At 34.3% G+C, this 19515-nt stretch overlaps 1 long non-coding RNA gene across 1 annotated transcript; it reads right to left on the bottom strand.

Annotated features, from left to right (window-relative positions):
• Positions 1–3199: 3199 nt before the first annotated feature.
• LOC104228469 (uncharacterized) lies at positions 3200–13549 on the bottom strand. The gene is made up of 4 exons (XR_011402338.1): positions 13478–13549; positions 9727–9820; positions 3380–3423; positions 3200–3231 (listed from the first exon to the last, which is right to left on the bottom strand). It is a non-coding gene; the product is annotated as an uncharacterized lncRNA (long non-coding RNA).
• Positions 13550–19515: the final 5966 nt, after the last annotated feature.

Here is a 19515-nt window from a genome sequence, read left to right as displayed (position 1 = left end):
GTTGTGCAGAATTTCCATGCACAAGGAGTCTTTGAAAAAAAGGTTGCAATGCTACCTTTGTGGCATTGATACCTAAGAAGGTGGGAGCAGAGGAGTTTGAGAGATTTTATGCCTATCAGTCTAATTGGTAGTGTATACAAAATCTTCTCAAAACTTTTAACAAAAAGACTCGAGAAAGTGGTGAATAAACTAGTGGATTCACAGTAGATGGCCTTCATAAGAGGTAGATGCCTTTGGGGGTCAAGAATAAATCAAAGGGGATATGAAATGAGGTGCTAGAAAAATAAGAGAAGAAGCTATCTAACTGGTAAAATCAGTATCTATCCATGGGGATAGATTAATTCGGTTCTAGATACTATGCCTACTTTATGATGTCTTTATTTTCCATTCCTGTTAATGCAATGAAAAGGACGGATGCTTTAAAAGAAAACTTTTTTTGGCTAGGTAATAGTGATATAAAAAAAATTCATCTGGTTAAATGAGAATCTAACTTAGCTTGCAAGAAGGAAGGGGGTCTTGAAATCAAGAATTTGAAAGCTCAGAATCAGAGCTTGATAATGATATGCTTATTGACATTTGTAGCAAAAGGCTAGTCACTATGGAGAGATGTTATAAGGAAAAATATGGGATTGAAGGAGAATGGACAACCAAAGCAGTTAATAATCTTTATAGGGTCAGCTTATGGAAATCTATCAGGAATTTGTAGCCCAAACTAGTGCACAAGTGCAAATTTAGAGTTGGAGATGGAATGAAGATATCTTTCTGGCAAGACAATTGGCTAGGTCAAGGATCTTTGGATTAACTTTTTTTAGACATACATTCTCTAAATAAATCGCAAGTAGCAAAGGTTGGGGAGGCTTGGGCAAATCAAAGTTGGAATACTATTTAATGACTGAGAGATTGACAGAGTAATAGAATTCTATAATGAGCTGGAATAGTTCAAAGGGACCTCAACTAGTAAAGACTGTATAATGTGGCAATGGCATAGGCAAGGAAGAGTTCTCAGTTAAATTATCCTGGTTGCCTACAAGGAGTTCAACCTTTTAAACAACTAAATTGGGTGCTGGCGATGGAAACTGACATTGCAACTGGACTACTCAGTGATGAAGGATATTCATCAACTTGAGGGGTATCAGGTGGGCTATGCTGAGGAGAACACTTGAGGTTCTAGCTTGTTGGAATAGAGGGGGTATCTCTTCTAGTTATAAAGATAGATGAAGGATTGTCCCTGCTTGCATTTGGTACAATCTGGGATGCAAAAAATCAAACATGCTTTGAATATAAGTCCACTAACATTCAGAAACTGAAAATGAAATGTTTGGTGTTTTATTTTTTGTGTAAGCAAGAATATGGAGAAGATCCTGAATCTATTTTTGATGTGCTAGAATCCTTATTATAAGACAAAGGATAAAGAGTTCCTTTCCCTCTCTTCTTCCTTGTAAACAAGGAGGACTACACACCCTTTGTGTTGTTAGTATTAATACACAACTATGTTACCTTCTCAAAAAAACAAAAAACAAAAATCTAACCTCTTATATCTCTCCTTTTCAACACTCTTCAACTCTTGTTTGTAACTTGTAATTGCTTTTAATAGTTGATTCTACTGGTTTGCAACCTGTCATATCAATTTCTTTCAGTTGATCTACAATATACTTTCTTTAAGAAATAAAGATTCATTTTTTTATCTGACAACCTCAATTCCCAAAAAGTACTGCAATTTTCAAAGATATTTGATCTTTAACTTCTGTGCATACAACTTCTTCAAGCAAATAATCTCATCTTTGTCATCTCCCATAATTACAATGTCATCAATATAAAATATGAGAAGAGTGACTTTACCGCTTTGATTGTCTTATAAAGAGAGTACGATTACCATTGCTTTGTGGGTGTCCAAAGGATATCATTTCTTTGCAAAGTCTGTCAAGCCAAGTTTTAGGGTTTTGCTTCAATTCGTATAAGGCTTTCTTCGGTCTATATACTTTCCATAATTCTGTTCAGTATCAAATCCAGAAAGAATTTCCATACACACCTCTTCTTCTAAGTCTGTATGAAAAAATGCATTCTTCACATCAAACTATTGTAAGTCCTAATCAATATTAGCTGCACAAGACAAAAGAATTCTAATTGTGTTCATTTTAGCAATAAGGAAATGTTTCTTGATAGTCCAATTTATAATTCCGAATGGATCTTTAGCCACAATTCTTGCTTTGAATCTTTGAATCTAGCCACTAGCTTTGTGTTTCACAGTGAAGACTCATTTGCAGCAAACCAACTTCTCATCTGGTGGTGAAGTGACAAGTTCCCAAGTCTCATTTTTGGCGCGGCCTTCATTTCTTTAATTATAGCTTCCTTCCGTTTAGGATCGAGAAAAGCTTCCCTCCAATTTTGGGTCATATACTGAGAAGAAATTGACAAAGCAAAAGCTCTATAGCAAGGAGAGAAGAAACTATAGGATCTGACTCTTTTTTATTGAGCAGTAATCAACTTAACTCATCAAGAAATGACTTCTTTTAAATAACTTATTTAAAACCCACCATTTATCGATTATGACTCAGTTCCTTCAATGACTTACTTAAAAGCCTCGAAAGACCACATTTGTTCAGGGCAAGAGTTGTAGAGATAAGAGAACTAGTAGGCAGAATGACATGCAAAGAAGAGATCTATAACTCTGAACTGGAATTTTGCAATGTTAAAAACAGACAAAAGGGATCAATAAACATTATAACATGCAAAAAGAATTCCCTAAGAAAATATAAGGTTGGAATTCATATCGCACATCTGCCTACAAAATCTAGCTAGTTCTTTAACATAAGCTGTAAACCATCTCCCTTAATTAAAGTCGACCTCACATTGAAAGCACATAAAAGGCTTCTTTCCTTGAGAAACTCATAGATGTGTCTTCCCAACTCTTTTATTTCTAGTAACTCCTTTTGTGGCCAAATTTATGTTCTTCATCCCAGATATTAGGTGCATTTGACAAACAAGGGACATGAAGGACAATAAGATAAGGGAGGAGCCCGGAGAAAAAACTAGTACTAAAGGATTGCAAAATTCTGAAAGTTAAAGACCAAAAGAATAGCCCAGCTCACGACTTCGAACAGAAAGCAAAATGAGTACACAAGGAAAATAAACAATCTCAAATACAATTGGGTAGAACTATACCGAAGAGGTCAGCATGTCACGATAAAGAATATGAACTTTTCTGATGGACAACTGGATGTTGTCAAGGACCTGAAGAAGGAAATCAAGAAAAAGTATTAGAGGAAGAATAAAAGCCAATGGGTACACAACTAAATATCACAATGAAGCCAAAGAAATTTGGAAAAAAGAAAGATCCCAGCTGGTCCAGTCAGCGCATTCAACAAATATATAATACAACCTTTGCAGTAATGTATGACGTAAATGAGTTTCCAGCCCGACTATCTGCAAAAACCAAAAGATTCTTTAAGAAGTCCACAAAAGAAGATAGAAATTAAACGTACAGACAATCAAAGTGTTAACCTTTACTATGAGAAAACAAACTAAGGTCAGTGTAGGAAATACAAGCTTAACATGAAACATTAAACCAAAAACAACTGCACTAAATATGAACATAATAGACATTCTGCAGTGAGATAAAATTAGGAAAAAGAAAGTAGCCAAAGTTTTGTCCTCAATCATCTAACCGTAAAGTTAAAAAAAATCTAAGTGGCCCCTAGTCCTAAGAGGACTTACCAAGCTTATGGTTATTTTGCTGCAGCAAACTGAATACTACACTCAGATGCCACCATCTTTCCTTTTGATCAGTAAATTAAGCTTTTAATAATAGAAATAGCCACATACTAAGCTAGTCCTGGACATTAGGGCTGGGCATATATCGGGTAAAACCAATAACCCAAACCGTTAATTATTTATTGGGTTATCGGTATCAAGTTATTGGGTTAACGGTTCGATAACGGTTTAGAATTTTTCACTATTGGGTTATCGGTCGGACCTCGATTTGCCAATTTTGTTAATGGGTTAACCGATAACCCAATAAGAATTAATAAAATTACTACTTTACCATTAAGTATATACATATGCTAGGGCTTCACTTCATTCTTTCCAATTCTTTCTCAGCCGCATTCTCCCGTCTTCAATTGCTTCATCTTCATTCTTCATAAACATTACTAGTTACTTCTAGTGTAAATCTTTAGTCTTATATATTAGGCTTTTAATTTCTATAACAAAATTCATCTTCATATAGGGATTTTTGATTGTTAAAGATTTTTATTTTTTATTTTCGTTTCTTAATATTGTGAGCTCACGTTGTGAAACTTATACCTACTACCAGTTTCTTTTTCCAGGTTAGGCATTTGACAAACAACATCCAGTTTATCTTGGATTGTTTGAGGGCTTCAACTCTTGTGGAAGTGCAGGTATTATGTGAAATAAAAATTATAAAAACTCTTGTTTGTTATCATATCGGAGGAGGCAACTAATGCCTTAGAATATTTTGTGGGAATTGCTACAATTTGATAAGTATTTATCCATTGATTTTTTGGGTCACTGTTTTTGGGTTTAATTCTTTTTATATACGAGCATTTGGGTGTTTATTGAAATCTTTTAGAATTATATGTGAATTCCTCTCTTTTTTGCTTAACTCTAGTGAATTGTCTTCTCTTTTTTGCTTAACTATAGATTGAGTTATCTTATTGGGTAAATCGATAACTGAACCGATAATGATCAATAACCGATTAGTCGATACACGATAACCTATATCTTATGGGGTAGCTGAAAGAAAAAATGGACATCTTATTGAAACTGCTCGTACCTTACTCATACAATCTCATGCTCTGTTGCATTTTTGGGGGATGCAGTTCTTACATCTTGCTATCTTATTAATCATATAAAATCTTCAGCAATCCAGAACCAAGTTCCATTCTCTGTCATGTTTCCCCACTTACCTTTTGTTCTCTCTTTAGCTATCCAGAACCAAGTGTATCTTTGGAAGCACTTGTTTTGTTCACAACCATACTCCAGGAACAGATAAGTTAGCTCATCGTGCTCTTAAGTGCGTATTTCTGGGTTACTTGAGAACACAAAAGGGGTATCGATACTATTCTCCTGACCTACAACGGTACCTTATGTCTGCTGATGTTACCTTCTTTGAAACCCAATCTTACTTCACAGGTCCAGTTAATCACTTAGATATTTTTAAAATACTACCAGTTTCATCTTTTGGAGATTCAGTCACTATCTCCCATTCATATTCCTCCACCACCTACAGCTCTTTCCTCCACAAAATCTGGTTCAACCTTCTGCAGCTTCGTCACTCTTGACTTACCATCGTCGTCCACATCCAACATCAGGCCTAGGTGATTCACGTCCTGCATCAGATTCTACACCTACTGCGGACTTGTCTCCTCTTAGTCAACAAATTGCACTCCGCAAGGTGTACGATCCACACTTAATCCTAATCCCCACTATGTCGATTTAAGTTATCATCATCTGTTGTCACCTCATTATACTTTTATATCTTCTTTGTCCACTATTTCTATCCCTAAGTCTACAAGTGAGGCACTATCTAATCCAGGATGGCGATAGGCTATGATTGACGAGATGTCTGCTTTACATGCGAGTGGCACTTGGGAGCTTGTTCCTCTTCCTGCAGGTAAGTCTATTGTTGGTTGTCGTTGGGTTTATGCGATCAAAGTCAGCCCGAATGGCCGGGTTGATTGGCTTAAGGCTCGTCTTGTTGCAAAAGGATATACTCAGATTTTTGGGCTTGATTATAGTGATACTTTCTCTTTTGTGTCTAAAATAGCATATGTTCGTCTCTTTTTGTCCATGGTTATTGTAAGTCATTGGCCTCTTTATCAATTAGACGTTAAGAATGCTTTTATCCACAGTGATCTTGAGGAGGAAATTTATATGGAGCAACCACCTAATTTTGTTGTTTAAGGGGAGTTTAGTGGTTGTGTATGCAGATTGTGCAGGTTTTGAAACAGTCCCCTCGAGCTTGGTTTGGTAAGTTCAACATAATTATTCAGGAGTTTAGCATGACTCGTAGTGAGGCTGATCAATCTGTGTTTTATTGACATTTTGCTCCTAATCTGTGTATTTATCTAGTAGTTTATGTTGATGATATTGTTATTAATGGCAATGATCAGGATGGTATTACTAATCTGAAGCAGCATCTCTTTCAGCACTTCCAAACTAAAGATTTGGGCAGATTGAAGTATTTTCTAGGTATTGAGGTCACTCTGTCTAGCTCAGGTATTGTTATTTCACAGCGGAAGTATGCTTTAGACATTCTTGAGGAGACTGGAATGATGGGTTGCAGACCTATTGACTCTCCTATGGATTCGAATGCTAACCTTCTGCCTGGACAGGGGAAGCCTCTTAGAGATCCTACGAGATATAGGAGGTTGGTTGGCAAATTGAATTACCTCACCGTGATTAGACCGAACATTTCTTTTTCTAGTGAGTGTTGTAAGTCAATTTATGGATTCTCCCTATGATAGTCACTGTAGACGCAGTTGTTCGCATTCTTCGGTATATAAAGTCAGCTCCAGGCAAAGGATTACTATTCGAGGATCGAGGCCACAAGCAGATTGTTGGGTACACAGATGCTGATTGGGCAAGATTACCTTCGAATAGACGTTCTACGTCCGGATATTATGTTCTAGTAGGAGGTAATTTGGTCTCGTGGAAGAGAAAAAAACAGAATGTAGTTGCTCGATCTAGCGCCGAAACCGAATATCGGGCCATGGCTATGGCAACGTGTGAGTTAGTTTGGGTCAAGTAGTTGCTCAAGGAGTTAAAGTTTGGAGAAATCAGCAAGATAGAACTGATGTGTGATAACCAAGTTGCTCTTCATATTGCGTCAAATCTGGTGTTCCATGAGAGGCCTAAACACATTGAGATCGACTGTCACTTTGTCAAAGAAAAAATATTTTCAGGAGATATTGTTACAAAGTTTGTAAAGTCGAATGATCAACTAGCAAATATTTTTACTAAGTCTCTTACTGGTTCTGGTATTAGTTACATGTGTAACAAGCTCTATCCATATGATGTGCATGCACCGGCTTGAGGGGGAGTGTTAGTTTTGTGTAGTCCCACATTGGAATGGGAGTAATATATACTTTGTAGACTATAGCTATAAATAGGACCTCTTGTGTTATATTGAGTAACTACAACAACAACATAACCGGTAATATCCCACACTGTAGAGTCTGGGGAGGGTAGTGTGTACGCAGACCTTACCCCTACCTTGTTAGGATAGAGAGGTTGTTTCCAATAGACCCTCGGCTCAGTAAAGCATAAGCACCATATTAATGAAAATATAGACAAGAAGGGACAGTACCAAAAAGCCATATAATGTGTTATATTAAGTAACTAATATTAATAATATATTTTTTCTCCTGTGCTTTCTCATAATTATGAAAAAACCGGAAGGAGCCTTGGAGCAACGGTGAAGTTCTCTTCGTATGACCTATAGGTCATAGGTTCAAGCTATGGAAGCAACCACTAAGCATTAGGACTGTCTATATCACACCCTTTGTCTTTTTTTCTTTATTATGAAAAACCAAGATCAATGTAGGGCCCAAAAAACCATGAATTTCATTCATATGTTGGTCGTTGAAATATGGTGGTGGTAAACCTAGTTTTTAAATGGAAGTAATCAAAATCAAATTTGGGGTTGAAGAATAATGCAGAAAATATTTTGAGGAAAAGTTTTTTCTGCAAATTTTATATTAAATGTGACTGAATCTATGTATGATGCAAAAGCATATTTATCCTAAGTCCTCAAATTTCAAAAGTCTACTTGGGGTATGAATGCATCACTAATAAATGCAAATGTATTTTTCTTTTACCCTGCAACCGCAAGTTGATTTTGTGTGTGTTTTTGAGTTAGAATTAGTTTGGGATTGTTTCTGAATGTTATAGCTTTTTTAATCAATTCCAAACAATGGATCTTATACTTCTTGCTAGATACAATAAGTATTCGTTCATACTTATTTAAGTCTATTCCTTGTGCGCCTTTTACCTTCTCTTTTTATTGACTAATTGTATGTTACCTACCTACCCAGATTACATGCTCCATCTGAATTTATGTGGCGGTGTTTGAACGGGCAAGGGTTTAAAAAAAATGACTTTTGAAATTTGTGGCCTAAAAAAAGGCATAGACATTTGAGTGGCTATAATTCTTATCATCAAGGATAAAATGAAAAGTTTAAAGTTAATTTATTTCAAAAAAAGGAAGCATGACATCCTTTTGGGGAAAATGTAAGAAGGAAGGTTAAGGGCAATCCAGTGCACTAAGCTCCGGCTATGCGCGGGGTCCGGAAAAGGGCCTGACCACAACATCTATTGTACACAGCCTTACCCTACATTTGTGCAAGAGGCTGTTTCCATGGCTCGAACCCCTGACCTCCCGGTGACAATACAACAACTTTACCAACTGCGCCAAGGTTCCGCTTCACATGGCAGAAGGAAAGTATGCCACTAAAATTGCGACAGAGGCAATAGTTTTATTGTCCTTTTTGTTCTTTTAACCTAAACTCCATTCTGGACCCAATACTTCGAACGTGCTTTGAGCATTTGAGTTGTTGGTTCCTGGAAAAGACTAAGGACCATCCCTTGATTCGTAGAAGGCATGAGTGTGTGACATGTAAAAATCCTTGATACAAAGTATACACGAGGGTTGAGTACTACAATTTGAGTGATACAAGTAAAGAGAGTGCTTGTGAGGTCCTTTTATCCACTGATCTACTTTTTTTTGTTCCAAATTGCTTTTTGCAGGTTCAAGAAAAGTAATGAGTGGAATTGTAAAATATGTCATACATAGTAGTAGATCTTTGTGGAGGAGAAAAAAATATCAACTTATGACTTGTTTGCTCATCCTAATGAATCATACTTGAGGAGGAAAACTAGTAGAAAGTTGAGAAATGGATCACACCATGGAAAGGTGCAGGAAAGTAATACTCCACAATCTCATTCATACTGCTCTTAGTGATGCCTACGATGATTGATGAAATTGGTGATTGTGATAATCTTGATGGCTACTATGATAGTTATGAAGTTGTTGAGCCTAAGAGAGGACATGATATTAATGATCATGGAGATAAAATGGCCAGTAGCTCCTGCTAATGCTACGGACCCGAGAAGCAAGGACTTGATCACTTGAATGTGGAGTCAATGAGAGCTCAACTCTTTTTAATTGTTCTCCTCTCATTCTTTTACGTGAAAAAAAAACTTATTTCAGTTAGTTGTTCGGAGATAATGAAAAGAAAGATCAATTCTTTTAGATCCTCCATTTAAAAAAGTGAAAAGAAATTGATTCAAATGCCTTTCTCGTCAATGTAGAGAATTTCAATTCTTAAATCTAGATAATAAGTAGTCATGCTGACCATTTTCATCACTTCGTACATATCATACCATGAGCAATGTGGTCGAACGGTTTTAGTTATTGTATGATTGTGGAGTTTTTCCTTGTGAATAACTTACCAACAGTTGATCGAGACCTCTTCTCTTTTATGTTTATACATTCTAGTCGAACGGTTTTAGTTATTGCATTATTGTGGAGTTTTTCCTTGTGAACTTACCAACAGTTAATCAAGACCTCTTCTCTTTTATGTTTATACATTCCAGTAGAATGGCACTGTCAGAATATTCTAGTCTCAAAAGTCTCTTTGCTTCGATATACATTTCAACGAAAGTAATCAGTCAAAGTCTTTCAAATATAAGATGTAAAGAACTCACCACATACTCGTCTTGATAATTTTGCAAGTTCTGCAGCAGCAAGTTTGGCCTTTTTCCCAGCGAATTCTCTTCTTTCTACTTCATCCATCCTCCACTGTCATAAGCATGAGCAGAAAATTGCATCAATACTTTCAGAAAAAAAAAAGAGAAGAGAGATAGGGAACTAAAGTTGTAACTTTTCATGTACATGCATATTTATGTATATGTCAGGCTATTTTAGCAAGATGGTTAAACAAAAGAAAGTGCACCTCCAAGAAATTATCTCAACTACTTTCGTGTTGGCTGATTAAGATAGAGTGAATAATTATCAATTTATTCAAGCAATCAAAATTAATAAAATACTCCTTCCATTTTCATTTATGTGACACACTTTCCTTATTAATCCATTTAAAAAAAAGACATCTTTCTATATCTGCAAACAATTTAACTTTAAATTTTCCTCTTTGCACATTTTACCCTTAATGAGAAGTTTTTATAGACACAAATTGAAAGCCATACAAAGCTTTTACCCTTTAATGTTTTACCTCCACAAACTTCAAATGTCTTCCTTATTTCATAAACTCCATATCGAGCCAAACTAGTTCACATAAATTGAAGTGGAAAGAGTATCAAGTTTATCGGCCTTCCATAAAGCATGTTCTCAGTCAAATGAGAAAAATAACATATCTGTAAAAGCGTGTAAATCTAACAACAATATATGAATATTAGCACACTAATACACATATCATCTCACTTATAAAGCTAGCTTTGTCAGAATTTTCTGAAATCTCTAGACAATTCCATGGAAATAGTTTAATATACGCCGGCTTAGGGATAAAGAGGCCTAAGATGAAAGCACGCCATCTTTCATTAATAGCTAACAAAAACCGTATCAAGAGGCTCCAACATCGTACAATGATATCTTCTCCTGATCTGGTCTAGATTTCTACCCCACCAGAACAAAGCATGCAAAATATGGACTGCAAATGAGAGTTAAATTCCTTTAAAAGGCTGTGAGATTCATTTCCATCAAAAGCACCAAAATAAGTAGGTGGAAATCAGATGCCATTGTTCTTCAAGCAATTTTTTGCACAAATGTGAGCTGAACTATGTATGATATTAACCAATTGGTGTCGGTCAATACAACAAATCCCCTATCTAATCACAATGCAATGAGGTGATTCCTCAACAATCAGCCTTCAAGCACAACAAAAACTCTCAAAAACATTAGCTAAAAAATATATATTTCACCAATATAGCTAATGAGTAACTAAAGACGGTCAATGTCAGAACTGCAACAAATCATGTGTTAGATCACAACGCAATAAGAGGTTATTCTCAACAATCAGCCTCCAATCACGACAAACCAATTGACATAGACTTCTTTCCTGTATGAAAGTTATTCCCAATCAGAATAACGTCAAAAGCAGCCCCCTGAACAAATAGCCTTTGATAAATGGACATTAGGCCTAACTCAACCCCTAAAGCTAGCTTATGAGGTGAGGATTGCCCAAGACCATATAAGGAGACCAAGAACCGATGTGGGACAACTCAACACCCCCCCCCCACGCCCAAGCATGCAAATTGGAGCGTGGATAACATAAATGGGGACCCAACATCGGTAATAATAATTGGGATAGGTCTGGCTCTGATACCATGTGAGAATCTGGCAGCACGTGGAGGCGCGCGACTTTCTATCATAGCAATTCACTAGGGTTTTGTCGTCGTACTTTTCTAAACAAGATGGTAGAGTTGGTTTTTGCACAACACTTACCACTGAGAAGATAACACAAATCAATCTTGAGTCATCAATGATAATTTTCTCATTGAAGACCTTGGACCTAACAACCCCAAAAGCTAGCTAATGAGGTGAGGATTGCCCAAGACCATATAAGGAGAGCAAGGACCGATGTGGGACAACTCAACAGCCTCCATAGGAGCTTACCAATAGAATAAGTGTTATGCACTTGGAGCTCCAAGATTTCACTTTCACAAATACTCAGCAATAATCAGCACTATCAGAACACTACAACAAGATATATGCAGAAGGTATTGTTACAGTTTCTTTCTTTACCAACTTATCTCTTCCATTAGTTATTAACTTTGAGATACAGAAGTTGGTACATTCTATTAACTAATTCAACTCCCAATTTTATGGACATTCTATATAAATTGATCTGTAGATCCTAATTCAAGCAGATTTGAAGAGATCTAATTATTGTAGGTCATCTTCGATGCCATTGTTGGAGTGATGGGCACATGCTTCTCAGTATGGAATTAGCATGACCCGACGATTAAATGTTAGATGCCCCAGACAAAGTTACTATTATTTCTTTTTCGGCTTTTGCGCCAAGCTTATCAATTTATGTTAATAAATGATTGTCTATATGAATCCTATCCCTTTTAATGCATCGGAGGGAAGGATGCAGATTTAGGGGCTTTAAATTCTTTCAAGATGAGAATGAAGTACTAAGGCTTTCAAGGGTTGTGTTAAGGTTTGTAGTAAGTGGGATAGGCATAGAAGCTAACTAAGGTGAAGGTTATAATAAATTGGTCAACCCCTAAGAATGTTTAAGAGGTTAGGAGCTTTCTGAGTTTAGCAAGTTTTGACAGGAGATTTGTGAAGGGATTTAACACAACGACTGATCATTTGATTGAGGTGATTAAAAAAGATAAGGGTTTTATATGGGAAAAAGAACAAGAAGGGGCCTTTAAGACTTTGAACAATCCAGTAAGCCACTCCAAGCCTACCCATTCCACGGCCTTCCAAAATTCTACCGGGATCTCGTCTGGCCCAGTCGCCTTGCCTCTACTCATCTTTCGCATTACCTTCTCAACCTTAAATGCCTACAAAACCTAAAATCTCGTTGTTTCTCTGATTTTTCCAACTCGCCAAGCACAATGTTCCTATCTTTATCCTCGTTCAAGAGTTTGTTGAAGTATGACTGCCACATAGACCTAATGCATGCCTCTTCCACCAGTACAATGCCATCCTCGTCTTTGATGCAACTCACTTGGTCTAGGTCCCGAGCCTTCTCTCTCGAACCTTGGCTAACTTGAACAATCTTTTGTCACTGCCTTTGCCCCCAAGTTCTGCATACAGGCGTTCAAATGTTCTGGTCTTTGCCGTCGTAACAGCTAGCTTCGCCTTTTTCGTAGCCTTTTTATATAATTATATTAATCATTATTCTACTTTCATATTAGACCATGCCTTTAGGTTGTTTATGTAGATTCAGTCTAAGGTTGTCGCAATTCTACAACCTCATAATAAAGTATGTCGATGAGCAAGCCCCATCCTGTCAGAATGGTATGAGGCATCAGAGGTTGTTACCCCGTGGGCAATCGGAGGGGCTAATCTTTAGGGGAACTTTTTGGTTGTTATCCTGAGTAAAGATTATGAATACATCTAGACAGCTTTTTAAGAAAAAATTACATAAATTTTTAATATATATATATATATATATATATATATATATATATATATATATATATACACACACACACACACTATTGTCATGTTGGTTTGGTTCGTTCTATAGTTCATACTAAACCAAATCGAACCAATTACATGTCGATCTTCCGAGCCAGCTTGATTCTATCTTCTGGTTCAATTTTATTTTTTGATAATTATTGAATACTCGATGTTCCCCGCACATAGCAGAAGCTTAGTGCATCGGGCTGCCCTTTTTTTCTTTTTTACTCATCATTACTGATGTTGAATTTTCTTAAGATAAACAAAAAGATTTGGTAACAATGAATTATGGCATAATACCTCTTTCTCGTCCCGCTGAGATGCACACACTAATATATCCTCTAAACTGATTATGACAGGATCCCATCCAAGCTTTTTCCACGGAATTTTAATACTCAACTTACCAACATGACCTACAAAAGCAAACAAATAGGATCTTCTCAAGAAAAGAAAACTTAGATATACAATGTCTGAGAAACAAGCTTATAGATTGTTTATAAGTACAAAATGGCCATAATGTTACAAAGTCATCAAGAAGCATCAAACTCGAAGGAAGCAAACGGGAAAAGTAGAAAGAAACCAAAGTCAAAGGAACAATAAACTTCGAATTCTGTGAACAATAAACTTCGATTTCTGTTAAAATCTAGCTGACATCCCATTAATTCAACAAAAGCTATCCGGCATGCATTTAGTGGAATCAGAATAATGACAAGAATTCCTGAATCCGACTCTTTTTGGTGTCAGGGCCTTCTCGCGTGCACCTCAATTAATTTTACCGGTTACCTGCTATCTCCCACCAGCACAAGCATCGGGTAACTCTTCCTAGATGGGAAGAAACAACCTAGTATTTTTTGTCTCTATTGGGTTTTGAACCTGAGACCTCATGGTTATTCCCCGTTTTATTGACCACTTGGTCACACCCTCGGGTGCCCTGAATCCGAAATTTAACTCAATCTAGTTTCTTTTCATTACCAGAAAAAATTAAGATTATATGTAAGCACACTAACCATATCAGCCAAAGTTAAACTTTTCTAATGTTTGCTATATTACTTCACAAGACTTAAATATAACTAAGTAATACCAACTAATATCAAAAATTGGTGAGGGCGGACAAGTGAACACCTTACAAAGAGCTACATTGAATAACTGTAAAAAGTTACTAAGAAGAAGTGGATAGTACTTGATGGGGGAATATATCAGATGAGCAGGCTACAACAGTGAATAAAGTTTAAACATTTGACATTAATAAAAAGTCAAGAATGAAGGTAAAAGGATGAATATAGGACAAGGTATTCAGAAAAAGCACAAGTAACACTAATTTGTTGCCTTTGTGCGAAGAGATAGAAGGATGTCAAACACTTTATTCAACGCAAAGTGGGAATAAAAGTTTGGAATCTCATGTTGAATGTACGAACATAGACATAAAGCTACAAATAGATTAAGCCGGTTTTTTTATCATTGATTAACATAACCCCAATAGAGGGAAATTATGTTGGACCCTTTGAAGTAGCAGGACTACAAGGTTCAGAACTTTTACCTTGCTTCAAATCAAGTGGCAACTGGAGATAATTGGAAGCCTCGAGAATAAGTTCCACATCTTCTAATAATATTTCTTCTGCATTACACACATTAAAACTCACTTTCTACCACTTATAACCAAATCTACTAGAGACATGATAATGGCAAAAATAAAAGAGAAGAAAAAAAGAAATTAGTAAAAGATGCATATACTGGAAGAATGACAGTCCTTCAACTAAATTTTATCACTTGACGCATTACCACTACTATATTGGTCTTTTCACTAGATTCCATTATCATCTACATAATAATTTCTTTGAATTTTCTCAATTTTTTTCTCCAAGACAGGTTAGCACTTTGTATTAGTATAAACAATATAAAAGGAAAAAAATTGCGGTGAATAACAATAAGCAGACGGTAGAGTGGAGTGTTCAGTTGAGTACTTACCATTCCATAAGGTGATTTTCAGTTGCTCCTTTTGGATGTCCTTAATATATAGCCCAATATCAGTTGCCTAATGAGCCCTTCAAACATCCTACAAACTCACAAATCAAAAACCGTATACTATAAAAAGAATGATGTTCTAAGCTGTGGGAGCATACCCGCGCACTGCAAACCAATTCACTATAACTGAATAGGATTTCTATGGCATGGGAAAGAAAAGCTATTATTGCACAGTAGACGGAGAAAGGAATCAAAGATACTTTTGCCGGAGAAAGAATTCTGATGTCGAGACGGTATTTTGTTTGGGACTTTGAATTGGAAACGTTTTCGTCAAATATAAAAAAAATTATGGGAGAAAGACACAAATGGAGTTTTTGACCTTTTCCATCCCTATTGTTTCACCTCAACTTTCACTACATCCTCATAATAACCCACTTAATTGAAAACATCCCTTAAGTTTTTCGAACTTAACCGAGAACATCCTTCCGTTAACTTTTCCATCACTTTCTAACGGAGCTTTCTTTTTCTCATGTGCATTGCTTCTTCTTCATTTTTTTAATTTCAATAATTTCCAGCAAGCTCTTCAAAAAATAGAAACAATTGACTAGTTAGTCGTCCGACATCAAACCAGCAACACACCCTCTCCAAAAATTTCTCTTTCTTTTTGTGTTCAAAACCTCACAGATTCAACCCATATCACTAGATTCCTCATATGCAAGGCCAGCCCATTTTAGAGAGAGAATAAGTTTTTTTTTCTTTTTTGAAAGGACGGGAAGGGGGGGGGGGAATCAACGGAGTGAATGAAGGAGAACAGTAGGAACCTGCAGGAAAGATGAGATTTGATATCTAGTTTCAATAATCAAGTTAGAGGGTGTTTTGGCTAACTGCTTATAAGCACTTTTTGGCTTATCTACGCGTTTGGTAAAATTAAAAGTGCTTATAAGCCAAAAGCAATAAGTTGGTCTCCCCCAACTTATCAAATTTTAGCTTATAAGCACTTTAAATTTGATCATTACTATTCTATCCCTAAAATACTTTCTTTTTAAAACAAAATTCTTCGTATATCCGGTTCTTCAGCTGCTTATTATTAATTTAAGCACTTTTATCCAAACGCATAACTGCTTATTTTTTAAATCAGCTTAGCACTTAAAAGTGCTTTTCAGCACCTAATGCTTATCAGCTACTCTAAATCAGCCAAGCCAAACGGGCTCTTAATATCTTTTTTGTTGTTTTATTAATGGGTTAGTTTCTTCAATTAGAATATAATGGGTCATTTGGTAGGGTGCATAAGAATAATGCTGGTAAGGGTGTATTAATAATGATGGTATTAGTTATGCTTGCATTAGTTATGCTGGTATTAGTTATGCTGACATATTTCTTATCTATTGTTTGGTTTGATGTATTAAAGCATTGCACAATTTCTAAAAGAATTATTTGTTTACAAAAATGCCCTCAAAACCAATCCATCACTCTAACTTTTTAAAAGAAACATATGTTGAGAAATATTTTTATATGAAAAAGTTTAAAAAATTATTTGATTTGTCTACCTATATTGTAATATAGAACTAAATATTTATTTATAAAAAAGAAATATGCTAAGTATTTATTTATTTACTAGGGAATAATTTTATTTTTCACAATTTGGATTATTTAAACTTGCATTAATATAATTACAAGCATATTTTAATAAATCATAAATTTTGAAGGACAATTTTATCTTTAACTAAGCTGATGCATGCATTAAAATCCATTGCATTGTTAATACCATGATTTTCTATGCATTAGTTATGCATAAGATAATACCAAATAAAATGTATAACTAATGCTTGCATAACTAATGCATAGATTCAAAATATCTACCAAATAGGGTATTATTAATACGCAAAGCTAATGCATGCATTATTTTATCTAATGCATCCTACCAAACGACCCCTAAATCTCTTAGCGAAGTAAATTAGTTTTGGGTAACGGTAGAATGTAAAGCATTTCACGAACCACTAAGTTGGCAATTAAAATAAGAGTTGTTCTCTATAACGAGCGCAAATCTTGACAAATTAAATCTATGGCGCATTTGTGATGCAAGAATGCTTCAGATATGTTTACCTCGAATTAAATTTGATTTATGGTTTTAAAGAACTGTGATTTACTTCAATACTAATTAATTAGTAGTCGTACCCGTGTGATGCACAGTCAATATGAAAATAATATTAATTAAATTAAATTATGATCAGGCTTGTTTGATTCTATTAGATCGTATTGCTTTCATAAATTTAAATTTTCATCTTATTTGTCGATACGATATACCCAATAATAAAATCTCTATTAAATTAAAGATACTTATATACTCAGTAAATAACTTTTTTGTTCTATATTTTCTTTATTACATTATCCATTGTTTATTATTATTACATTGTTAATAGAAAATTTTATTAGTGTATTACTTTGTTTACTATTTTTGTGTACTCGCTTTCTTTTTGTAATATAAGTAATTTATTACTGTTGAATTTTTTTTTTTATTTTGAATTTTATTCTGTTATTCTTAATGATATTATCTAAATTTTTATGAATAAAATCTCTATTAAACTAAAGGGACTTATACAGACAACGAATAACATTTTGTGATATATATATTCCCTTATTATATCATCCAATATTTAGTATTATTACATTGTTAATAGAAATTTTTATTAGCATATTACTTTATTTAATATTTTTCGCTGCTACTTTATTTTTATAATATAATAGAAGATATATATTTCATTACTCTTAAAATAATTTTATTTTAAATTTTACTTTATTGTTCTCAATAATATTGTTTGAACTTTAATGAACAAATTCCCGATTAAATTAAAGGGACTTATGTAGTCACCGAATAAATTTTTTAATGTACTTATTTTTATTATATCACTCATGTTTGAATATTTAATTTTAGATAGTTAATTTCGTTGTGTTTTTTTTATCATTTTTTTAATAATTTTTGAATCTCCAGATTTGTTAGAGCTTTGCCCTAAAATTTGTCACTTTGTTAATTTTTTGATGTTATATTTGGAATTATCATAATAATTTGCTTCTCTTATTCTATATAAATAGAATAGTTATTGTCTGAATTTTAATGAATAAAATCTCTATTAAATTAAAGGGACTTATATAGTCATCAAATAACTTTTTTGTTATGTATTTCTGTTTATTATATTATCCAATGTTTAGTATAATTATATTGCTAATAGAAATTATTAGCATAGTACTTGTTTAACATTTTTGTCTGCTAATTTTTTTTTGTAATATAGTAGAAGATATATATTTTATTACTCTAGAAAATATTCTTTTATTTTAAACTTTATTATATTATTCTCAATAATATTTATTTTTTGAATTTTAATGAATTAATACACTTTTATTGTGAAAAAGAAAAAACGAAAAAAAATTTAAAAAATAAAATAAAGAAATTAACTAACTTAAACCAACCCTCACCCTTGTTTGAGTAGTTAATTTAGATAGTTAATTTTTTTTGTTAATTTTCAATAAATAACTTTTTTATTATTAACTAATTATGCCATGTGGCTTTTTTTAGGCTACCACTTGGATTAATGTGGTGCCTTTTTCTTTGGTTTTTAATAATATACAGATAGATTATTTGCATATTACTTGTTTAATATTTTTGTCTGCTATTTTTTTGTAATATAATAGAAGATATATATTTTACTACTCTTGAAAAAATATATATTTTTTTATTTTAAATTTTATTATATTTTTCTCAATAATATTGTTTGAATTTTAATGAATAAATACACTTTTTATTTTAAAAAAACGAAAATGATTTTAAAAAGGGAAATAAAGAAATTAACTAACCTAAACCACCCCTCACCCATGTTTGAGTAGTTAATATAGGTAGTTAATTTTTTTTATTAATTTTTAATAGATAAATTCTTTGTTATTAACTAATTATGCCATGTGGCTTTTTTCTAGGCCACCACTTGGATTAATGTGGTGCCTTTTTTTTAGGCTTTTACTAATATATAGATAACCAAGAAAACTAACGTATATGTGAAGGAAATAAGTAAAATCAAACCAGTGTGCAAGACAGTCTCGACCTCGAGCTAAGGTGGCCTCGAGGTTGATTAAGAACAGTAAAGCAAGAACAATTAAGTAAAGAGACTAATTCTGATGAAGTATGTGCCAAAAAGTAAGAGAGTATATTCTTTGTCAATGATTGATGATGGTTACAAATGATTGAGGTCCCCTTTATATAATAGGGCAACCCTAAATAAGGTACATTTCTATTTACAGTAAAGAATCTTATTGGGACAGCTGTCTAACCGCCTACTACGGATTCGTACAAATCTATTCCGGGATTTACGCCACGATTTTGGGGACAT

Source organism: Nicotiana sylvestris, chromosome 9, assembly GCF_000393655.2.
Source record: "Nicotiana sylvestris chromosome 9, ASM39365v2, whole genome shotgun sequence".
Classification (NCBI taxonomy): Eukaryota; Viridiplantae; Streptophyta; class Magnoliopsida; order Solanales; family Solanaceae; genus Nicotiana; species Nicotiana sylvestris.
The sequence above is the reverse complement of the archived record's forward strand: the minus strand, read 5'-3'. Positions and strand labels throughout refer to the sequence as shown.